The sequence below is a fragment of the Lissotriton helveticus genome, chromosome 4_1 (genome assembly GCF_964261635.1).
Source record: "Lissotriton helveticus chromosome 4_1, aLisHel1.1, whole genome shotgun sequence".
NCBI classification, from domain to species: Eukaryota; Metazoa; Chordata; class Amphibia; order Caudata; family Salamandridae; genus Lissotriton; species Lissotriton helveticus.
The window spans coordinates 1,056,894,030-1,056,910,204 of record NC_136063.1 but is presented as its reverse complement, the minus strand read 5'-3'; the positions used below and the strand labels follow the sequence as shown (position 1 = coordinate 1,056,910,204).

Sequence of the window (16,175 nt, the reverse complement as noted above, 5' to 3'; positions counted from 1 at the left end):
GGTCCAGGCCTCAGGTGGGACAGAGCGGGCCTGTAGTCCACACTGATGCTCTGCATCTGACTGATTCATTGCTGGCAGCAGGGAGGATCCAAGGGGCCCACTGGGCAAAGGCTGGTAAAGGCAGGAATCAGTCTTTTAATTGTTTTTCTGCCAGCCCGCCTGGCAACACTAGTCATCAGATAAGAGAAGATCATGGTTTCACATTCGTTTAACAGTACCATCAAGTTACAGGGGCACTAGGTTGATGCCCTTCCATTTCTGGTGCTTTGCAGCAGTTTTAAGATCTTCTTAAAGTTTCTATTTGCTCAAATGGGTGTTGTTTCTGATATTTATTTGTTTCCCTTGTCTTCATTGCTTGATTTTGCTTGCAAGAAAGTGTCATGCATAGTCATTGAAGTGTCACTCATAATTAACCGGAAATTAGGAAAATGTCACACATAGCAATCTGAAACCTTGGCAGCTATGCGTTGTACAAAAAGATGCCTGTCTTACAATGGCATTCTTCAACAAATGCTACTTGGCATGAGGACCATGACCAGATTACCTCCATAAATGTTTTTAGCAGGTCTCTGAACAATGCCATAGCTAGAATGCCATTTTCTTTTGTGGAAGCCAAGCGAAAGGACACACTGAGTGGTGTATGGGTAGTAAATACAGCAATAATCAGGTGCAATGGTCCCTCAGGCCTCTGGGTCCAGCGCCAGTGCACTTGCTGCACCACTGAAAGCCACTCCCTTGGTTCAGAAAGCTGCTGTGGACTGCAACCTAATGTTATATCCTCCTTATGCTCCTTCTCAAATGCTTATAAAGTAGAATATTTGGTCGTATGACACCCAACAAATATTTGCATACATGGAGCTACTCTCCACAAATTGAATAAGGCATCAAATGAGCAGCACATACCAATGTTCCTGTCTCTCTACCCTTCCTATTTTTCATGCCTTATTCTGATCGTTAGCTCTGAATATTTGCAACTGTACCTGCTATACTTAATTACTTTCTCTTTTCGTTCCCCTTCCCCTACCTCTGAATGTATGGAATTCATTTCAATGTATAATCATTTTTGCTTTTCATACTTCGCAAGCCCCTAATGGAATATGAGAAGAATAATTAAATAAAAATTACTAATGACTTTTGGTACCTGTAATGTAGTAGAGAGTGGTAACGGTGGTACATGACTTCTATGGACACAAACTATCTGGGACCATCATGCAAGTCATCCCTTTGAGCATATGTACTATACCACCTGGTCTAATGTGCTAAAACAAAGCGACAGAGGAGGATTCAAAATTTTGACCCAGATTTACTAACGCTTTGCACCAGGTTTGCGTTACTTTCTAATGCAAACCTGACGCAAAGTATTATGCTGGGATTTACTATCCAACGCAAATCAGGATTTGCGTTGGATAATTTCTCAAAGTAACTAAAAGTTGTGCTTTGCATCATTTAGGTGATCCGTTCCATAGCAGGTCTATTTGAAGGCATTCAATTTCTTTGAAATATTTCGAGGGGACTGGGTCAAGTGAATTCTGCAAAACAGAAAGAACACGGGGTAGGGACATCATTTTAAAAAGAGCCGCCTTACCCAATAGGGAGAGGGGGAGGGAGGGACTTCCAGCTGGCAGAGGGACTTCCAGCTGGCAATATCTCGCTTTAGGCGGATCATCGGAGGGAGAAGATTTTTTTCATATCGAAGTACAGGGTCTAGGGAGAGAAATATACCCAGGTACGAGAGAAATATACCCAGGTACTTGAACCCAGTGGTGCTAATCTGAATGGGACAGTTGCGGGGTAGGACAGGGGAGCCTCCCCAAAGGACATAGAGGTGGAACTTAGTCCAGTTAATCCTAAAACCAGAATATTTACCGAACACAGCTAAGATGTCAAGAACTGCAATTAGAGACTTTCTGGGCTCCGTTAAGTAGAGTAGTATGTTGTCTGCATAGAGCGAAATGCGGTCTTCCCATTCTGGTGACCACCGCATACCACGCACAACTGGGTCTTGGTGGATCCATGCGGCTAATGGTTCCAGCGCCAACGCAAAGAGAAGGGGAGAGAGTGAGCATCCTTGGCGAGTGCCCCGGTTCAGGACAAAGGAGTCCGACTTTTTGTTATTCACCACGACTTGCGCCATTGGTTCCGAATATAGAAGACGGACCCATCGTATGAATTCCTGGCCGAACCCTAGCTTTCGGAGGACCGCAATAAGGTAAGGCCATTCAATAGTGTTGAATGCCATAGTGGCATCTAGGAAAACAAGGACAGCCTGCTCAAGGATTGTGCCCGCTCTACCTAGAACACTGTGGGCACGGCGCAGGGTTAAGGCTGTATTCCTGTGCGGTATGAAGCCGGACTGATCCGGGTGTACCAGTTCCGAAATTACGTTAATGAGATGGTTTGCTAGGACTTTAGCGAGGATCTTTGGTTCGGCATTAAGGAGGGAAATCGGCCTGTAAGAGGCACAGACTGTTTTGGGCTTGCCTTCCTTGTGTATGGTTACTATGGTAGCTATACGTTGGTCAAGTGAGAGCGCACCTGTTTCTCTGCTTTCCTCAAACATGCTTTTGAGATGAGTGGACAGTTTGTCGGGGCTGAGCTTGTATAATTCTATCGGGATGCCGTTTGGGCCAAGAGCTTTTCCCGATTGCAGTGATCTGATCGCTTGCACTATCTCATCTACAGTCAGGGGGCTGTCTAATAGGCACAGATCTTCTAAGGAAAGAGTGGGGAGTTTGATATCCCGCAATAGCTCAGAAGATTCGTCCTCGGTGTAAGACGCCACTGCGGTTTATATTAAATCAAAATGCCTGGCAAAGCACTCTGCTATGTCTTGGGGATCAGTCAAGCTAACATTATTACCATTGTGTAGGACTGGGCCAACCTGTCCACCCATTCGCGTCTATCAAGCCAGGCTATTGCACATCAGGATTTTATGTTTTCTAGAAAAAGGAATATTAAGCAATATTGGAAAAGTTAATGTGTGTAGCTTGGATTTTGATCCTAAGAATATCTTTTAAAAAGCCTGCCGGAGTGAAAAAATAAAACAAAAACAGCTCCGTCCTGTATACTATGCAGCTTTGAGGTAAACAATTTAATATTTGATCATTCTGTGAACTTTTCAGATGCAAACGCTCCATAGGAAGTAGAACGATGTACCAAATAGCCAGTAGCATAAGGTGAGCTGAAAGTACTCAGGGCCAGAGGCCCCACTACGTGTATTTTTAAAGAACTGGTAACAATAGGTTCATAAAATGCTGCACTGTCAAGCCAGACCTAAAACAGACATTATTTATAGCATGCAGTTCAGTGTCAAGCCATTAGACAAACATAGTCTGCTGAGTCAAGTTCAGCAGTCACAGACAAGAGATCAAAAGATAGCGGCAAAGGATGGCCACGCCGGCGACCAAGATGGTCGCTCGACACTGAAGCTCCAGCTTCTGTCTCCCTAACAATCAGGAGAAATGCCTGAAAAACAGCATCCTTAGCCATCAGGGTAATAGCACATACAATATAACTGTGTGCTGACCATGTGGGCCTCCTTTGGCTTCCATTGCAGACACAGGAACGGGGATGGACCCCATGAGGCAAAAATGCTGCCCATGCCTTGGAGGCCAGTGGTGACAGGGGCCGTGGGTGAGAGTGAGGTGTAGGCTTACCGAGCCCTACTGGGCCCAAGAGTGTAATGCTGCATTCCCATAATCAAAAAACACACAAGGGTCTTGGCTCTTTACTCAGCACGGCTGAGCCAAACTGAACTAGAAAACAGCACAAGCGCCTATGCTGAGAACACTTATTAGCAAACAGGAGTCAATCTGACCGGTGTTTAGAATAAAGCATAAACTACCTGCATTTTCATTTAGCAGCTGAGAATTTATTCCTTATTTCAGCAATTATTTCAATTCACCAATTACACAATATTCATAGTGCATGGAACGAGCAACAATTTTATACATCTGTATGTACCGTGAAAATATTTACATGTGAACACAATTATTTACACACTCTCAACATTCGTGGCCTTCCAGTCATACGAAATACTTACAAACATAAAAGTCAGTGGAACGAATACAAAACCAACAAACAATTCAATACACAAATACAAAAATTACAAAAAATACATGAAACCACGTCTTGGTCATGAATTAAGATAAATCCCTAGAGCTTTTGTAGTGGATTTAAATGTCTTTTTAACTGAATTTCTAAGTAGAAATGTTCTTTTTAAAGAAATAAATGCATCTGCTGATTCGTAACGCAACAATTGTAGACCAAATACGTGGGAAGGTGGTCGACGCGTTTCGAACCCGTGTGAATTGTGGGGTTCTCCTCAGGACCTGTATTGGTTCTGTGGAAAAATCAGAAGGGGGGGTGCTTAGTCTGGCGAACTGATTCAGAAAGAGAGAGACACACACCCTGGGTTCAACGCAAGCCTACCTTAAGTAATTAAACCAAATTTGCAATGGAAAGTCGGGAATTCAAAGATTTTCACCAAGGTGCGCATTCAGAAGCTGTGAAAAAAGAAATAAAATACGCGCGCTTAGTTTCAGTGCCTAAAGGGTCTAGTTTGCCTGCGGTGCGCGATGGTGGTTGTTTACCTGCACTGCCGTCAGAAGCGGTGTGGGCGCGCTTGATCCATGCTGCGCGGAGCGGGTTTAGTTTCCGCCTCAATTTCACTGCAAACAAAATCTATGATTAGTTTTGCAGAGGGGCTTATGTGATCGAGGCAAAACGGTCAGCCTGAAAACTACATACCGAGTTGCACAGCGAGTCCTTTGTCCTCAGAGTCCAAGTGCAGAGTGAATCAGGGCTGCAGGGCTGTTTGGTCTGATACTTCCTGGTTGTTAGGGACCTCAGAGGATTCTGGGACTTGTAGTTCCCGTCTAGGCGAGTCTGCCTATTTTGGTGATTCAAGTGTTAGATTTGTATATTTCAGACATCTCGTTCAATCCTTGTATCGATGTATTGAATTTCATTATAAGTAATGCTTCTCGTTGCGCTAATTTGGCATCCAAATCACCGCCCCTAGGGTCTTTTTCAATTTTTGACAGAACTGTCCATCTTAGGTCCGATTGTTTATGTTGCATTTTAGTCCAATGATTCACTAGTGGCGCATTCTCCACGCTTCTCCTTATTCGGGACTTGTGCTGAGTAATCCTGCTCCTTACTTCTTGTGTGGTCTTGCCTATGTAAACCAAAGGGCACGGACAAATAATGGCGTACACTACATTTTTGGTTTTACAATTTGTAAATGTTTCATGCTTCCAATGAATGTTTTCAAATGTAAAGACCGAGTCCTCAATCGTTTCATCGCAGCATGTGCATGTGCCGCATTTGTGGTGACCTTTGGCGGGTGGTAATCCAAAAAGACTTTGGAGGGTAGGTGATTTCGCCAGTGGCAAGGCAGCTCTTATGACGTGGTTAGCTATGCTTTTTTCTTTTTTAAATGCAAACAACGGCGGTGTGGACAGATCCTCATGCAAATTCTTGAGTAGATGCCAGTTAGACAAAATCAGTTTTTTATATTGATTTGCTGCTGGACAAAAGGTGGTAACGCATACCATTCTTCTAAGGTCTTGTTTCACTTTCTTATCAAGCAGGGTTTCCCTAGGGGTCCACCATGCTCTTTTGAGTGAATTTTTGAGCAGTTTTTTGGGGTAACCTCTAAGTGTCAGGCGTTCTTTTAAATGGCCTGCGTGTTTAAAATATTCCTCTTTGGTTGAACAATTCCGTCGAATTCTGAGGAATTGCCCGTAGGGCAAATTCTCTTTCAAGTTTCGCGGATGGTTGCTGGTGAAATGTAGAGCTTTATTTCTATCCGATGGTTTGCGAAATAAAGTGGTACTAAGTCCTTGGGCTTGTGGTTGAATTTCCACATCCAGAAATGTAATGGATTCCTTAGATGATGTGGCTGAAAATTGGATATCGGCTGTTCTTGAGTTAAGCCATTCCACAAACTTATTCAGATCTTCTTGGTTTCCTGTCCAGATCAAAAACAGATCGTCAATGTAGCGCATATAGTTGGAAATATGATGGCCATACGGGTTATTATTGTAAATAAATTTTTCTTCAAACAGCCCCATAAACATTATCGCCAGCTCCGGAGCAAAGGGGCAACCCATCGCCACCCCTTTTATTTGAAAAAAGAATTCTGAGTCGAAGGTAAAGAAATTCTTTTGTAATGTCAAACGGGCTAGATCGAGGATGAAATTTGTTGGGACTCTCATAGGTCGTTCACGATTCTCCAGAAAGAATGTCAAGGTTTCAAGTGCCTGTTCTTGCGGAATCTGAGTGTATAAGGACACTACGTCTAGTGTCACTAACAGTTGATTCTCACTGTTGAAATCAATCGACGCTATTCGGTTCAAAAACGCCGTGGTGTCTTTCAAGTGAGCGGGAATAGTCTCAATGAACGGTTTAAGGAAGAAGTCAATATACTTCGCCACCGGTTCAAACAGTGAGTCACAGCCAGAAATGATTGGCCGACCAGGGGGATTGATCTCATTTTTGTGCAGTTTAGGGAGAACATAGAACACAGGGGTTCTGGGACTTTTATTTTGTAGAAATGCAAATTCCTTTGGTCCGACAAAGCCCTGGTCAAATCCTTTCTGGATTATGTCAAACATTTGATTTTTTATGTCTACTGTTGGATCTTTGCCAATGCGCCTGTAACAATTTTGGTCATTGAGTTGACGGAGGACCTCGTTCTTATATTTATTGACATCCCATATAACAATTGCTCCGCCTTTATCGGCCTGCTTTACCACAATGTTGTTGTCATTTTTAATAGTTGATATAGCATCCTTCTCTTCTTTTGTAAGATTGTATTTTACAAATGTTTTCTTTTTTTCAAGCGCGGAAATCCCTGAGAGCACCGTTCGTTCAAATGTGTTAACTTCCTTTGGGATGTTTGGTCCTTTTGGACAAAACGACGATTTCTTTCTTAGTCCAGTCACTTCTTCTATTTGGGTTTCTTCAGACCCTTGAAAAAAGGTTTTCAGGCGAATTTTTCGACAAAATTCGAGTGTTTCCAACTTCATTTTGACGTAATCCGTAGGGCGTGATGGAACAAAGTTAAGTCCTTTTGTTAGTATAGATGTTTCAGCTGAAGTAAGAGTTCTGTTAGACAAGTTAAAGATAGGGGAATTGGTCAGTTCTTGTAGAACTTCTGGCGTGTTCGCATCTCCCATGGTTGGGTTGACCCTGTCCTGCCTCGGGGTTTTGGTTGGCCGCGTCCTAAAAAAGGCTGTTGATTCTGCTGTTGGTATTGGCCTGGTCGGTTATCCGTTCTATTCTGGTATTGGCGATTAGTATTATCAGGCTCACTACCGGAGGATGAAGTTGTATCAGAGAATGTAATACATTTTTGACGGGATCTTCCTTGGTTGCCCTGTAAGTATCGACGTGAGTCGGGCCGTGTATAGAAATCCTTGATTAGGTAAGGATAAGCAGACTCTAATGAAAAGTTCTTTCTATCAGTTTCGAATTTGTTACTTTTCTGGGCAACTGTTATGTCTTTGAATTCTAAAATGTCCTTGTCTATTTTGTCCAGAAGTGTTTTAGAATCTGTAATTAGTTGGTTATTTTCAATCTCTCTCTGAAGTATAGATATTTCTTCCAGTTCTTTGACTGAGATCCTGTGTGCCGTTTCGATGGTCAAGACCATAAGGTCACGGCTACACTTAGTTTCAATTCCGCTAAAGTCCTTTTTGTAATCTGGGTCTTCAGTGAAGATCACAGGGATGTTACGGACAATTAGTCCTGCTGGAATAGTTCCAGCCCTAAGGTGTTGAAGTAAAAAATGGCCGTGAAGGTCCGTCCGGATCTGTTTTTTACGTAGGCGAGTTAGTTTGTCCGACTCGTTTTGTGTGTTAGCTGTAACACTAAGGGTTGCTGCCGCTCCCACTCCCGGGGACGTGCATATAACTCAATCGAGTGTAACCTGGGCAGCCTACTTGCAACAGGCACCGACGTTAAATCTGCGGGCCCAGCAGGCACGCTGATATATTCAGCAGCTACATCGAGCCGCGGAGCACCCCCCTCCCTGTGGTGTAGCGCTGGGTCATTGCCGGAGACACTGGTGACTGAGATTTCCATAACGATGCCTAGCCACCTGGGGCATGTTTGAACCACCCGCACTCACTGGGCCCACTGGCTGCCGGCATTGTCCGCAGCCTTGCCTGGGCCTCCCTGCGGCACTGCCCTTTCATTGTGGGGGCTTGTGGGGCGAGGTGACTTACTACCAGAGGTCTGGACCGTGGCTTCCGGGTGTGTATATGGTGAGTGACCTCTCCGCCTGCTCCCTCTGGGTCACTGCCACGATGGGCCACCTCTTCACCTCAGAGATAGGCCTACATCAGACTGAGCTCCATTTCTGAAAGAGTCAGCCGTCCCAAGTGCAGTGACTACTTCCCCCTAGATGCGTACCCTCATATAGCAATCAACAGCTGGCCTTGGTTGCCTCAGCCCACGGACTGCTAGCTGCGTACTGGATGACTGTGGCTCTGAATCCCATTGCTGGGTCCCACTGCTACAGACACCCACCACCCATTTTTTGACGAGGCCAAACTAACATATTTCTTCTGCCTGCTTGCTCTCCTGCATGACCCCCTTACCAGTAAATCTGATTTTACCCCAGCTGCTCGCAACCTATTTGGCTGCCGCCAGCCCTCACAGCCACACTGCTGCTCATCTATCCTCACTGCCAAGCACCACTCAGTGTGGGGCGCACAGATCTAAAGCAGAGGAAGCTGCCATTTGAGCATACTAAAGACATAGATAGGTCAGAAGGCCCTACTGAGTTAGCTGGGAATGTGGTGGGTCCATGGGCTCCTGAACAACATACCACCACTAAAGCCTTAATAGCAGAGATACGATACGGCTTCCGAGCTATGGATGCACACTTATTGATTGAATGGCTTGGGGAAACGGCTAGACAGACATTAGACTTGTCTAGATGGGGACAAGGAACACCTCTCTACACTAGAAGATGGCGCAGTAAAGATGGCAAAAAGGCTTGACAAGTTGGAACGTCTGGTTAGAATGGTTGCCATAAAACTTAAGACTTAGAGGCTAGATCAGACCAAAATAACATGCGTATACTCAGTGTTACAGAGTCCACAGCGACCGGAAAAATGGATCAATTTGTTTAACGCCTCCTCACTGAACTTTTTGGCCGCGAACATATTACTACCACCTTTGTGGTCAAACACGCCCACTTTGTCCCCTAGCACCCTGGAACCTCCCCGGACCCTATAATTGCCAGCCTACTAAATTTCAGAGACTGTGATATCGCACTCTAGCTGGTCCGCTAACATGGACAAATGCAGTATCAGGGCTCCAAACTTTATTTCTCTTCAGATTTTGCCATGGTCATCCAGGAGGCACGCCACAAATACACTGATGCCAAATCTGCGTTCAGGTGTCTAGGTCTGAGTTACGGCATGCTGTAAGAGGCTCAGCTATGTGTTAATGTCACCGGAAAGCACAATTCTTTGAACCCCCTACAGACGCGCTCGCTTTTTGTAAGCAGTATGCCAAGGACTGCCCATCTGCTTCTCATGGTACCCCAGAACATTTACCTCCAGATATATACACCATGAAGAGCTCGGATCTGTTTCCACCAGATTAATCGGCTTTAGAATTCACAACCTTGATTGACAGCTCACACTCTGTAATGGTATAATTCAGCTGAAAATGGGCTGTGCCCACCAGGTTGCATTGTACCCATTGCCTTTACATGTTGCAGTATTGTTTGGTTTGTCCATATCATACACTGTTTTTTCCATTGTTCACTTTGGAGACAAGTTGTACCAGTGTTGCGTTCATATCTTTGTATCATTTGGAAAATTGTTAGATAAAATATGGGTATTCCCTGGGCATTAATGGCCCTGGTGTGGGTGGGGGGGTGGGATAGGTGAGAGGTTTTTTTTGGTTTAAATGTGTTTATATGTTTTTCTCAATTTCAAGACCTACTATATTGGTGGCCTAAAGCTAATTTCCACAATAACACTCTGCAAGAACATGTCATGTAGCACATCAGGCCCCATGGTCGAGGTCTCACTCATGACGTGTAACACCAGGGGCACTAATAACCCCCATAATGCAATATCTCACTCGACATGGTATTGTATTGTAATTGCATTTATATAGCGCATACTACACCTGACGAGGCGTCAAAGCGCTTTTTCAGGGAGTAGCGCACTACTCCTGAACCCAAAAGGATTAGTGTTGAGTTAGTATAGTGAAATAGGAAAGTAATTTAAGTGGTGGAAAGTTTAGTCAGTTATTTGGATTCAGAAGGAAGGCAGAGGGATAGAAGAGGGAAAAAGTGTTGCATTTATTTAGTGCTTGTTACCCCTGATGGGGTGTTAAAGCGCTTTTTTTGGCAAGTAGCCCGCTACTCCGGAACCCATAAAGGATTAGTGGGGAATTAGTATTGTGAAATATGAAAGTAATTTGAGTGGTGGATATTAGTCAGTTATTTGGATTTAGAAGGATAACGGAGGGATAGAAGTGGGAAAAAAGGTTAGCATTTATATAGCGCTTGTTACCCCTAATGGGGTGTTGAAGTACTTTCTTGGCGAGTAGTACGCTACTCCGGCACCCATAAGAATTAGTGGTGGATAAGTATAGTGAAATGTGAAAGTAATTTGAGTAGTGGATATTAGTCAGTGTTTTGGATTGAGAATGATAGCGGTGGGATGGAAAAGGTTTGCATTTATATAGCGCTTGCTACCCCTAATGAGGTGTTGAAGTGCTTTTTTGGTGAGTAGCACACTACTCTGGAACCCATAAAGGATTAGTCTTGAATTAGCATAGTGTAATATGAAATTTGAGAAGTATACTGTAAGGGGTCTATTATGATGGTGGGCCGACTTTGTACGCCCGCCATCGCCCCATGAAATGGGACCGCCGGCTAAGGGTGCAGTGGTCCCGCATGGGCAAATAGGATGCGCCCGCCACACTGGCAGGCGCATCCCACATTTTTTGCATTGTGGTGGGCGGTGCTGTCAGCAGCACCCGCCGCAATACAAAAAAGGCATGTGCGCATTTGCATGCACAACGTGGCAGGCACCGCGCGGTGCCTGCCACGTCATTCATGCAAATGCATAGGGGTACCATATTTACCCCCCATGTGCCACCCCACCCCCATCATCCTGGGAGCCCGCAACGGGCCCCCAACTGAGGAAACTGCATGCCTTTCCGTGGCAGCAACATCGCCCCGGGGAAAGGCTGCTTCCCGCTGCCATCATAATATGGATGGCGGTGTCTAGTAGACACTGCCACCATATCAGGCCCCTTTTCCACCCGGTCACCTGTGTGACCGGCGGAAAACCAGCAGACAGTCTAATATGGCTGGGGGGAAATGGCATGCTGGCGGAGGAGAATGTCGGAACTGCCAGTGCAGCCTGCGTCACTGCACTTAAAACCAGTCACCCCTCTAGCAGGCCTTGACAATCCTGAAGAGATACCAAAGGGGATGATGTATGGAGTGTTTGAGCAAATCAAACACTCACCCCCAGTCAACTGATCTGGGTTTAATCCATCATCATTCTTTAGCTCACTCCACCACCCCATTTCAGACATGGCCATATGCAAATCAGTCTGACCCTGTGCCTCATGGGAACAGTCCAGCCCCAACTGCCAAGCCATGTCTTCCCTGGACCGGAAACAAGCATCCTAGGACCGGTTTCGGGTTCATAACCCTCATCAGCCAGGCTATCTTGAATTCAGTGGTAAGTGAGCAAGGGACCCACGTCTGGGCATACCCTGCCAACTTAGGGCGAACCACACCGCAACAACCTTTCCTCAGTGAACCAATCACTGCAGTGGAGGTCATCACCGCCATAGATTCCCTTGATGGGTCCAAGGCACCTGGACTGGATGGCCTCATGGGACTTTTCTCTAAGGCCTACATGCACCATCATCTTGCCACATCTACTGGTCATGTACACCGAGTCATTTGACACAGGTGTCTTTCCTCCCACTCTCCAAAAAGCAGTGATCACATAATAATTGAAACCCAGTAAATACCCACTTCCTTGTGAATCTCATAGATTGCTTTCACTGTTAAATTTTGATAATAAGATTCTAGCCAAAATTGCAGTCGGGGTTCGATCACCACCATTCCACATCTCTAATTTTACATACATTGTTTTTGGTCCTTCACAGAATCTCTGTCTAGGTCCCTGCTGTTGCATAATTTCTCGACTCAAAGAAGGCCTTTGACTCATTGGGGTGACTTTCTCTGTTTGCAATGATCCGGAAATGGGACCTAGCTCGTGGGTTCACATCTCTCATTATGTTGCTTTATTCACAGCCTACAGGTTCCATCAGGGCAAATGGCTCACTCACTGCCCCATTCACAATAGCTAGGGGGATGAGACAGAGCTGTCCGCTGTCCCATTTGTTGTTTATCTTGACTATGGACCCACTGGTCCAGCATTTACAAGAAAAACACCTTCACCATGACCTACAGCTTCCTTCTCATTATATGCCGATGACAGCCTGCTGTTTGTGCTTCGACCAGTGATTATCTTAGATCCCATTGTTTGTGAGATTCTAAAATGTGATCTCTTTTCAGGCCATCAAATAAACTGGGTAAAATTGGAATTGTTTCCACTCACTGATGCAACAACACCAAATGTATGCGAATACCCTTTGAAGTGGTGTGAAGACATGGTCAAATATCTGGGCATCCACGTTCACTGTGAAAAAAACAGGTCCTTCTGTTGAACTATGGACTGGTGGTTGACCACTTGATGACCCAAACTGAGAGTTTGATACGTCGACCTCTCTTGATGGCTGGCCGCATAGCCATTATTAAAATGGTGGTCCTTCCACGTTTTTATATCTATTTCTGAACATTACCATCCCCCTCACCATGGCTTTTTCAATACGCTTCGGAGTCTTCTCCTAAGATTGGTCTGGGTAGGCCGCAGACATTGCGTGGGATTGGAGGCCTTAGTGCTCCCATACGTACGTGGTGATTAATTTGTGCCGGTGGTTTCCGGTGCTCAGCACCGGCACTTAATTAACAGCACTTATGACTCTCTGCCACATGGTGGGCTGTTGGTCTGATTTCGCGTGAGCACAACAACAGTTTGTTTACTAATTCAATATATGTTAAACATTACTATTACCTGCCGCCCATACTAATCTTATAGCTTTGGGGACCTGGAATAGTCTGAATTGTCATACTTGTAGGAGTGTGATGATTAGTAGCTGGTTTGATATTGCCGTGGGCAGCACTGGCGGGGGCAATGGGTGGTGTAGGCTGCAGTGGCCTCCTGATGGGGGTCCTGGCACTTCATTTTTTTACAAATTAAGCACTGGGTCTCTCCTTACCCAAGGGATCCCCCTTGCCCCTACAGATATTCAAACCCTATCTACCACCTGTTGGGCTTGGCGAAAACTTCCTCAACTGCTGAATGGTGAACTTATATACTCTCCTTCCATACCGCTCGCTGATAATCACTTGCTACCCCCGACCCTGGAGTCCCTTGTGAAGAACACACTTGGAAAGTATGCACTACACACATTAGGGGATCTTTTCCCAGATGATCATGCCCTTTCCCACTCTGTGGATGAACGCTTTGCTGCAGAAACACCAATGGATCACTTTGAACTGCGACGAGTGCACAGTGCCCTGCGCGCTCAAATCCCTTCCTACTCATTGATCTCTGAGGAGTTCAACCCACTATCCACACTCATTGATGATACAGAGAGGCGGCATCTAGCTTCTAAGCTCTACCACACCTGTCTTGCTCTGCTCCCGGCCAGGGACAATCGTATCCAGGAATTGTGGGAAATGGACTTTCAATGCCCCTTAACAGATGGAATTTGGAATTATTGCTGCCAACAGACTAAACTCATCTCCTTCAATCACAGACATAAATTGATACACTTTAAATTCCTTAGTTATACTTATGCTAATAATAATAATAATACAGAAGCTTATAGAGCGCGAACAGCTACCTCAGGGGAGGTGTCCCGGCGCTAGCGAGTCCTACAACAAGAGTGAAAAGTCAGGAGAAAGAATCGAGTTATTGCATAAAAAGCCAAGTTTTTAGGAGTTTCCTAAAGCTGGCTTCTGACATGGCGGATTGGATGGCAGTTGGCAGGGAATTCCAAAGTTTCGCCGTGCCGGCCGAAAAGGACCTGCCTCCAAGTCTAGCTTTCCTCACGCGAGGAACAGTAAGCTTGAGCAAGGAGTTTGAGCAAGGAGTTTGCTACTCTTCAGTTCCTAGCCAAACTTGAACCTACCAGGTCCTCCGCATGCCCTAAATGTCACTCAGACGTTGCTGGCTTTGCACATCTCAGTTGGACGTGCACTCATATTGGAGATTATAGGATAGCCATTTTCTCCCAGCTCTCTGTAATTGTAGCTATTACTCCTAGACCCGATCTCCCCTGTGCATTATTAGGTTATGTTTGAAATATTCCGAAGGGGGTCTGTAGGCTTCAGGCAATGGCACTGCTGCTTGCAAAGCGTGACATAGCCACACATTGAAATGAAATGAAATGAAATGAAAAATTGCACTTATATAGCGCGTAACTACCCGGAGGCCTCGCAGCGCTTTAGACTGATTATTTATAGCGGGCACCGGGTAGGTCAGCACGTTTGTGCATACAAGTGCGTTTTTAGAGCCTTTCTGAAGGACATGAGATTGTTGTTTTCTCGGAGGGAAAGGGGCAGGGAGTTCCAAAGTTTGGCCGCAGTATGGGAAAAGGAGCGACCACCCCAGCGAACCTTGTTAATTTTTGTTGTGGTTACAAGCTGAAGAGAGCCAGAGCGTGAAGCTCTGGACGGTGCATAAGGCGTAACCACAGGATGGAGAATTGCCGGGCCAGTGCGATGGAATGATTTGTGAACTATACACATGGCCTTAAACTGCACTCTAGCCGCCACCGGGAGCCAGTGAAGATCTTTCAGAGCTTTCCTAGCTCTGTTGGGGAGGTGATCTCCTCCCAACTGAGGTAGGGTGGATTCTGTGACACTACTAGCAAAATGTATGCTTTGGCACTGTCACCTTTCTCCTGCCTGAAGGATATTTGGCAACCATTTTGCACCTATTTGTAACAACATGAACAGTGAGAGCCTGCCCCCTCTGGCATATAACTAATTTTGATTGTAATATTGCTGACCACCTAGGTGGTTCCTCCTACCCAAACAACGAATTGTGTACCCCAAGATTGTTTATGTGAATTTGTATGCCTCCTGGTGTTACTATACAATTAAGACTGTTTTTTGACATGTTACACCTTTTTGTAATTATTGTGTCATCTGCATGGTCTTCTAGCCGCTCTCATGTGATTTGTTGTATAAGCTCCTTTTTCTATTATATGCGTAGTGGCTTTGTTGCAAAGATGCTGCTTTGGTGCCTGTTTGAACAGGGAGGTCACCCCTTGACCAAAAGGGAGATTCTTCAGTCTTTCAGTCGAAATTAAATGTCGAAGGTCCAAGATTTCTTCTTCAAGGTTTCGTCCAGGATTATCTAAAGTCCTAGGGACTGGGTTCCTATACTTATAGTATGTTTAGGGGTTGAACTAACTCTAGGGTCCCACCTATGGGTGGACCTGGGGAGGGGGTGGTTACACCCCTTTCCCTTTGTCCAGTTTTGCGTCAGAGCTGGGGCTGGAGTGCCCCAGCAACCGGTTTGAACTGGATAATGCATGGAACACCTATTGTGCCCCAGGCAGTGTCTGAAAAGCATTCACTGAATGCAACCCACCCTGCCCCAATACACTAAAGTCTGTCTGGGGAGGTGCCAGCACCTCCCTGGACAGGAAACCTATTGTCCAGGCCTCCTCTGCCGGAGTTTCGTCCAGCAGCAGGAGGACAGACTCTTGTCTGTGGCAGCAGCATCCATTTTGTGATGCTGGGGCTCTGTTTAACTTTAACCGGGTATACCAGTGTGTACATGTCTTTTCCCTCTAGAAGGGTGGAAAGCTACCCCTGCCGCCAGAACTGGTAGGGGGGGGAGGGTAGTATTCCAAAGTGTTTGACACCAAACATGACATGTTTTGATAAAGCCAAACCAAAGTTAACATTAACCGCGAGGATTATAATGCACTTAAGAGTATATGGTATGACTACATCATAGAACAGCTATAAGGAGATAATTCCGAAATCTGCGGAGGGCCTCAGCTCATGCTAGGGCACCCTCTCAAACAAA

The 16,175-nt window shown here is 45.4% G+C and overlaps 1 protein-coding gene across 6 annotated transcripts in view; it reads left to right on the top strand.

Annotated features, from left to right (window-relative positions):
- The window catches only part of CTNND2 (catenin delta 2), a 3,216,642-nt gene that overhangs the window by 2,513,694 nt on the left and 686,773 nt on the right, over positions 1–16,175 (top strand). The window lies entirely within an intron of this gene.